Source organism: Engraulis encrasicolus, chromosome 14, assembly GCF_034702125.1.
Source record: "Engraulis encrasicolus isolate BLACKSEA-1 chromosome 14, IST_EnEncr_1.0, whole genome shotgun sequence".
In the NCBI taxonomy this organism is placed as follows: Eukaryota; Metazoa; Chordata; class Actinopteri; order Clupeiformes; family Engraulidae; genus Engraulis; species Engraulis encrasicolus.
In genome coordinates this window covers 54,079,921-54,088,803 of record NC_085870.1, presented here as the reverse complement: position 1 = coordinate 54,088,803, position 8,883 = coordinate 54,079,921, and the positions used below count along the sequence as shown (strand labels likewise).

Here is an 8,883-nt window from a genome sequence, read left to right as displayed (position 1 = left end):
CAAGCATTTGCCCCCCAGTCCACTGAAGTCGTAGGCAGCATAGTTCGGGAAGCAGGTATATTTTCTGAAAGCCACGGGTTGGTTTAGTAAGAAGGAGGTCGACCAATCTGCATCGTGAGCGAAGAGTAATCGGTGAAAACACCGCCTCTCTCCTAGTTACGTAGGCTTGTTTTCGCTTCTTGTGTAACATGGAAGTCCACGTGAGGGAACTCCACAACCGATGAGAGCCGCCTACGATAGACCACGCCCTGAACTTAACGTTCTAGCCAATCAACGTTTCCCCACTTAATTGTGTTGCGCGAATCAGCACTCAGTGGGCGCGGCTTACAATATCCAAACTCACGTTGCTGTAATGTGTCAAGCCCATGATGGAGCTTTTCTAACTGAATCCAAAATTAGGACAAAGAAAACTAAAACAACGTTTGCTAACTTTTAATCAACATTGAAAGGAAATGGACCCAGCAACTGTAAAGAGGAAAATTATTGGTCTTTTTTGAGAGGAAGAATATTTTTGTTGATAAAAGTGCCCACACGAAGTCTGAAGAGGGTGGATAACGTGAAATCCACGTCCCATTGATGAGTTGGTTTCATTTGGCGGCTGAAGACAAACCTCAAAGGTAAAAACACTATATGACCTATGGTTATGTTAACTACTGAATTCATAAGTCACAATGGAAAAACTGGGGATTGTGTAAAATTGTGTTGTTTACACCGTTTGTCCTGTGTTAATGCTGACGTTAGCCAGCTAGCCAGCACATGCTAGCACTTTATTTCTCGTGAAATGCACTTGTCTAGTACTAGTGTTGTGGCTGATATTCACAACAAATGCAATCATATGGGAAGAGTATCGTGTGTTGTTGTTGTAACAATGTAATAATACATCTGTTGTTATTTAGAGGCGAACGTAGTAGATGTGCCCCGTGACTGCAACATGTGTAGACAGACCATTCTACTTATCAGTTCGCTGTAGGCCGCATAGCTGAGGTTCATGTAATCTTAGTCCAAGTAGAAATCTATCTAGCTATTACGCTTTGACTGTGGTAGGTGGTTTGTATGGTCTGTCGGGTGTAGTCAACCCTTCTTGTGGAAAATGTATTACACCGATGATTGAATAATACACAAGTGCTAAAGATGTATTAGTGCTTAAGATTGAACGTTTACAGGTGTGTTTGGCCTACGTGACTTGACGTCAAAATCTGACTTGTTTTGGCTCTCAACATACAACAACAAAGTGATTTCAGAATAACAGCACCATACACCCACTGCGCTAGACAAGGTTAACTAGACATTCACACATCAACAGTGGCTGTTCCTGTGAGATCATCAACAGCGGTGGTGGTAGTGGTGCACAGGGAGGGAGTGACGTGACCTAATGAACTTAGAACTACTGGCTCTCGTGTAAAAAGAAATCAAGGTAGCCCCCTCTGTTGACGCAAGACACTGCGTAGATATACACTCAAGTGTTAAATGACATCAAGTTTTTGGAGTGTGTGGTAAAATGCACCTCACTTGTACATATGTGGAGCAGGTACCTAAAATGGTAATACAGTAGGCCTACAAAAGAAGGCCGGTGCCCAAAATATGGTAAATGGTTTGACCATGCACTAAAGAAAGCAATGTTATATGCCTTAGATACTCTCCAATGCAGTGAACAGGTGTGTGGCAGGCCAGACACTCAAGCTGTAGCTTCCCAACTTGATATCAATGGCATTCATGTGTGCGGTGACACAAAAGGCAAGTAAAGCAAAGAGGCTGAAATATATTTGGTCATTGTAACAGAAATCTGTCCTGAACCTGAATACAATCCATATAAATCTGACTGACATGAACCCTGTGCCATACACTTACTGTTTATTTTCATTAGTTCCAATTGGGCCATCAGATATTGCATGGGGGATTAGTGTGCCATGGTACTCTTGACAGGTGTTGGTAGTTGACCTTTGTTAAACATGTGACGCTAGGTATAGGTATGGATTACTAAATGTTTTAATTTACTTGGTTATCTATTTCATTTTATTGAAACATGTCTAATATAAATGATGAACACCTTTCTTTTAACAGACTGCACCGAACGGTGCGACTTGCCAGCCATTTATTCACTATCCGAACATTCCCAGCATGCTTTACTCACTATTATGTTGTGAGTACGTCATCAGGCAGAGACATGACAGATACCATGCATGAGCCAACAGCACAGTAAACTACTAGGACATACATAACAATATCTATAATTCTTTCCCCAAAAGACTTTGAATATCAGTCAGAAGAGCATGACATTAAGCCACCCATGCACAGATGAATTATTGAGATTCATGCTGTTTACTGATTATCTCCAAGCCCAGGGGATGTCTGCTGTTGCTTGAGTAGCTCAATATGCCATTATCATTGGTTACAACATGGTATGCAAAGTATCTCAAGCACAAAAAGTTTCTTAGTTCCTGCATGGATATCTCTGCTGCATGAAGTAACATGAAACATCACTAATCAAATAAGATTAAGTCTAGAGAACAGGTGTCAAGCAAATTAAGAAGGGACTCGATACCAAAATCTGAGATGAAATCATAGCCAAACTTGGACGAAATCATTTTTCCAAACTCAACATTTAGCCTATTCAGAAGTGAACTGAAATTGTCCATGAATGCAATTCAAAGACACAAGCAAAAGGAGAGGATGGGAGGTACTCATTTGAGTTGGACCCTGCTTGCAGTTGCATCATGCTTGAAAGTCACTTCTTTTCCATAGAAGCAATGCACAATCATTCCTACAACAGCACTTGTACAGACTTGGCCAAAATGGCTAAAAAAGTTGCATCGTTTTCTCACATAGTAACACAAAACAGTTAAGAAATACATTGTGACTTGGCTCATTACCATTCTGGTGACAACAAACTTTGTGAGCATGAGCCCACTGCATGTCTTTATACAAAAAACTTTTTGTCCACAATGTCATGCACAAGACGATAAATCCAAGTCAATTTCATCATAACTTTTTTTAACATTAAGGCCATTTTCTGAGTGGCCTGCAATGTTTTAGAGTCTGCACCGTTTATTTCATGTTTGCTGCAGTCTCTGTTATTTGGCTGATTTGGATTTGATCTCAACCAGCTTCAGAATGGCCGCCTATGTGCACCTGCAACTCTGTTCTTAAAATCACCTTTGCCATCTGCAGCCACTCACACAAGTAAGCTTAAAAGAGGCCCAGAGAAAGCTAGAAGATGTACCCAGATTACCCTTACCTTTCACTTCTCAAAGTGCCATGATTCTGAGAGCAAATATACATCATTGTACAGGCGAAACTACTAAATGAATGAATTTCATCACAATCACTCTTTCCAAATGCTAAACCACCCATTCCTAGTTGTTTCCATGGGAATTTTAAGCGGGGCACTCTGTTTACTGTTTGTTGACGTTAAGCTCGGTGTGTCACTGTCCTGTGTGAATAAAGGTGGAAAAGTCTGCTTCAACCAGATTTTTTTCCCCTCTGAGCAATTTAAGACTGACAGTTCTCGGACAGACTAAAAAAGAGGTCTAGTTGTGTCCTACGTGGCTATATTAACTTGTTAAGTGGTAGGTCTTCAAGTCTTAGTCTTAGTCTTTAGTGAGAAGAAGAACTTGAGTGAGTTGCTTTAGTTCTGCAGCTACTGTGCATGTATGATTTACCTGAGGAAGGGTGCTCCCTTAAGTGAACATACCAGGGGAAGCAGCGGTTCTCCCCACTGAGAATAATGAGGCGGCCTGTGCCTGGCTGGGGCCCGAGGTATTGGCTGCATTTGATGTTGCTATTGTGGCCTGAGCTCACCTCATGATGGTGTGCAGAGTTGTATTAAGTAGAAAATTTACTCTTACATATGTAAACAACACTAGCAGGGCTTTACATTAACACCATCAACTGGCCACATGCTGGTGAAATTTCAGTTTGGCTATGGCTGGTAAGACCAACTTACTAGCCACTTTGTCCCATTAGTGAGTGTGTGTTTGGCTAGTGAAATTAATATTGACTAGCCCTTTTGGCTGGTGATGAAAGAGGTTAATTTACGGCCATGAACACTAGTATTGTGGTATTACATTGTTGAAACCATATTATATGATACTTCTGGTCTTGTAATTACATCTATAAGAGTACTTCTACTCTGATGCTGTGGTGTATTTTGCCAGCCAAGTTGTTGGTGTATAATGTGCCACACCACAAACTCCGCTTTTCAAAGCAGTGACCTTAATGCTAGACTGTTATCACAAAATGTGGTTGTTCAGAAGTTCATGCTGCTTAGAAGTTCATGTTTAAAGGTGTTCCGTTGAATTAAAGTTCCTTTCTTCACTGAGATGTGAAAATATTTTTAATGTTTGGTCATATGTCGACAGCGCAAATTAAAGACAAAGTATCACAATGACAATTTTGACAGTTGGAGTTTCCAAATGGGCTTTCATCACTACTGCGTAGTCAGGGTAATAGCGGCTTAGACTAGAGTTGGCTTGCTTCAGAATGATGCTGCTGGACTTGTATTGTGCTATTCGTAGTTCTCAATGTTGGGTATGCTTGACCTGCACATCAGGTCACTGTTGTGAAGGTGTAATGTATTTGCAGTGTTAATGCAACACGTTGAGGGTAAAACCAATACCAGTAGTGTTACATTTGATTCTGGAAGTGTTGGAAAATGTACTGTGTAGCAGTCAGAACTAACGTCTGTCAGGACAGCATCCATCAGGGAAAGAAAGGTTCCACTAGTTGCTCCATTCATTTTCTCCTCTCGGGTCTGTGGTCTGTTTGTAGCCTGGGGTAAGTCAGGGGAGCAGTCTACTGTAAAGATAAGACAATCCAAAACACAAGGGGATACAAACATGAATCAGCCCATTTCAAAAAAGTTTTTGGAATACCAAGGCACTCATCTTCTTTGTAATTAAAATGCCTTTATTTTGTTGGGCATAGCATGATTAAAATACGTTGACGCGTTTCGGCATGAAGCCTTCGTCAGGAAGTGAATGAATCAGCCCATGGTCCCTATGACACAGTCATCCCCCCACCCCGCCTTACCCCCCCTCCACTCACCGTATCTGTATCTTTCTACTCTCTGCCTCCTTTTTTGCTGAAGTGAGGGTGTGTGGAGGGAGGGGAGGGGAGGGGAGAGGCAGGCTGCAGCCACAGCAGACTCCCTGTAGAGCGGGAGATGCTGTTACATAACACACTGGCTGGCGATGACACAGCCTGTGGAGCCTGTGGATAAGCATCCAGGGCCTGTTGTCGGGGGCTTAGTGTTAAGTGATATAATCTCTGCTTTCTGCTCCACTGTCAGAAAGTTATGAGTCATGGAAAGCCTTCTTTATACATGTATTCGCTTCCCCGTGTGGAAATCAATAAGTTATATCCTCCTTGCCGACATCCAGTACTCTCAGTATTGTTAAGGGGGATTTGTTGAAACGGTTGAAATCCTGACTACAAAGTTACATCCTCCCGCATACTGTATATCACCTCTTGTGCAGGTTTTAATCCGAAATGAAGAGGAGAGGGTTTGTAAACAGAACATAATGGAGTGAGGTTATGAAATTGAAGTGGCACTCGGCTCTTTGTTGACACAACACAAACGGCCCATCTGCAATGGACAGAAGGCCTGAGTCTGTCACCAGCGCCTTTGGTTTCATGCTGAAACATGGAGCAGACTGTAGAGGAGAAGAGATGCTTGAACTCAAAAGACATTATTACATAAAGGATCATTATGGAAATACTGAGCAGATACTGAAGAGTGACTCTGAACAGCTGCTAATGCACTGAAACGCACAATTTCACAGCATTAACGATGTATTGCATAATAGCAGGTCGCAATTTTGCTGTCCATTATGTTGTTATACTCTTGGCAAATGTAGAAGGTCTTGTCATGGTTCCCTTTGGAAAACTAACATTTTTTTCACAAGGTTACATTTTTTTATATCATATAAACTGTACAGTTCACCAGGTTTTACATTTGCCAGATATTCTTTGTCTTGTTGAGAAACTTAAATAGAATGGCAAAAGTTGTGTTGCACATCTGAAATGTGTGGGGTTTTTTTTTGGTCTTCTTCTTTATTTGATAGGACAGTGTGAGAGGTGGACAGGAAGCGAATAGGGAAAGAGACGGGGAGGGTCGGCAAAGGACCCGGGTCAGCCGCATGGCAGGCGAGTGCCCTACCTGTTGGCCATGGCAGGGCCCATCTGAAATGTGTTGATGTCATTACGCCGTCTGTAGTCTGGCTTTATGCATATTTTGAGGTGAAGGTTTATGCCACTCTCTGTCTTGTGGTCTCATTGCTAGCTACCTAAACGGTGCTGGACGAGCCCTTGTTCTCCATTAACCTGTTCCTTGACATTATGTAATAAGCATTTGTCATTTTGAAATCGTAAAGTGATAAGGGTCACAAACTTTGGGAACTTGCATGTAACTTCCATAACTTGCATATATCAATGGCCAGATGGAACAAACAACTTTACTGCCAAACTTTGAATAAAAATGGGACGATAAAATCCATAGCCGTTCTACTATGTCATGAGACTGTAATAAATATACAGTTAAAATGAAAGATTAAATCTAGGGCATATAACCTACACTTTGAAAATGTTGGCACAGTTTATAAAGGTTTTAGCTGATACAGTTATGTAATCTGAGCCCTGAAGCATCAGTGGAGTTCCTCAAATTGCAGGACAAAAATAGTTGAAAAAAGCAGCTGATCTGTAGTCTGGATTTTGCAACAAAAAATCCTCTTAAAAGTTGAGAAAATAATACCAAAAAACAAAAACAAAACATACATTTGAAATCCGTTAAAAAAGATCAATGTCAAAGAGTAATGTAAGCTTCCTGCAGAATAAAAAATAGGGTGCAGCGTGCAGAACATTTAATTTCAAGTCCCTATGTTTTTTGTTTGTCTATTTGTGAAGAATACTGCATACTGCTGTGTGCCAAAAATGATATAATTTCTTCTTTGGAAAGTCTTGCAGAGTTGTGCATTTGAATCTGGGGAATTTGATTCCATATGGCGTTCAGCTCCTTATGTTTGCAGACCAGCAATGGCTGTCTGGGCCAAAAGTGATTTAATTTCTGCTGTTAAAAGACCAGGCAGAAAAGTATGTTCAATCGGATGAATCGTATTTAATGTGCAGAGTCGAGTCTCTTTTAACTTCTTGGCCTACAAGTTGTGGTCTTGGGGCATAGCACTATGGGCCAAATGTGAGGTAATCTGTTGGCACTGTGGCTCTGTGGCGTGAACTGGGTTTGGGTTTTGGTGATGCATCGCTCTCCTGTTGCCATTGTTGTAACCTGGCATAAGTCTTTGGATGGCACGTTCTCACTACACACTGCCAAGTAAACTGTGTGTAGTTGAACACCCTTATTTTGCTCTGCCGGGGGAATAAATTAGGTAGCAGTGTAACAAAGGTTGTACAATTTACTATGCACTGTAGTTACACTGCATAGGGGAAGGGATGGTGCAGTGTTTTGCAGTAAACGACCGTAACATTGCTTGTTGGTATAGAGCAGTGCTTCTCAACCTTTTTTAAGGCGAGGCACCCTTTCAATTCATGAACAATTTCAAGGCACCCCAAACCAACAAACCGTAACATGGCATTGCATCCGACACCACAAAAGCTTAGAAAAGTAACATATTTGGAGACGTCACACGACCTACGTTCAGCTGCAGCTGACTGGGGCGACCTATATTTACTTTATTGTGCGCAAATGGCAGATGAAAGATTCCACTGACTAGCATTAACTTATCAATGTAGACAAATATGTATTATATTACATCATTTATTTATCAGCCACACTTCCGCGGCACCCCTGAGCTGGGCCCGCGGCACCCCAGGGTCCCCCGGCCCCCCTGTTGAGAAACGCTGGTATAGAGTAATACAAAATGGAGCCTTTAAAAATAACCTCCTGACGCTGAGTCAACAGTGTGTTGCTTACTTTGCATTCTTCTTCATTTTGTATGTCAGGTTGCCCCACTCTTTCTTCTTGTGTTATAACTGTGTTTGACCTGAACTGATCCAAATCAACATAGCGCCTCTTCCTCTTTCTGCAGTACTACCAATCATTTCGCAGAACAGCAGCGAGTCAGACGCACACGGTGGTGTGTTGATGTCATAGTTGGAGCACACAGTATCAGCCAAGTGCATCATTGCACCACGGTGCCTTCACGTATCGTGAACACCAACCAACACGTGCACAAACGCAAGCTCACACCTAAAACATAAACACAGATGGCTTATATGGCAATGGCACCATGGCTAAGTCATGGCAGTGTGATCCAAAAGTGATGTTATGCTGTGCATGCGTGCGGGAGGGCGGGCGGGCGTGCGTGCGTGCATGCTTATTGCGGCGTGGCAGGGTCTTTCATCTCTCCCTTTGTATTTTTGGGTGGCACATTCATGGAAGTTTTGGAAAAGTTTGCATGGTTCCCACCTTAATCTGAAGCTTTGTGCTTGATTTAATGGTCGACTCTGGGCTTTAAGTTTCACCTTAGCAGTGATCTGAGGTGGCAGATCCTGGCTTTAGAAGTCCTGCTGGCATACATTCGTTCCATTTGTTAGACCATTTACTAATCCAGCAGGTCATCATAATGAGCCCTCCTCTTCAGCTAGGGAGACTGGCTTATTATGAAATCCACCTGTTGTAGAGGCACAAGCAGACTGAATACACTGTAAGGCAGGACTTTGAACTTCCTACAGTCTAGGGGCTATGCCTCTGCCAGTGACACTACCTATTTGAGCCATCTTTTTAGCATCTCTATAAGAGGGTTTGTCCGTCCAACGGTCTTAAAGAAATGCATTCTTTAAATCGGCCAAATCACGATCTTCGCCGCCATTTTTCCAACCATTTATTTGAAATATCAAAAACATTGAATTGTATTAATTAATTTACATCAA

The 8,883-nt window shown here is 42.0% G+C and overlaps 1 protein-coding gene across 2 annotated transcripts in view; it reads left to right on the top strand.

Annotated features, from left to right (window-relative positions):
* Nucleotides 1-330: 330 nt before the first annotated feature.
* Nucleotides 331-8,883, top strand: part of per3 (period circadian clock 3) — a 40,953-nt gene continuing 32,400 nt past the window's right edge. For both annotated transcript variants that reach the window (XM_063216153.1, XM_063216152.1), the window contains exon 1: nt 331-617. The gene's annotated coding sequence lies outside the window, so the exon portion shown is untranslated. The remainder of the gene's footprint in view (nt 618-8,883) is intronic.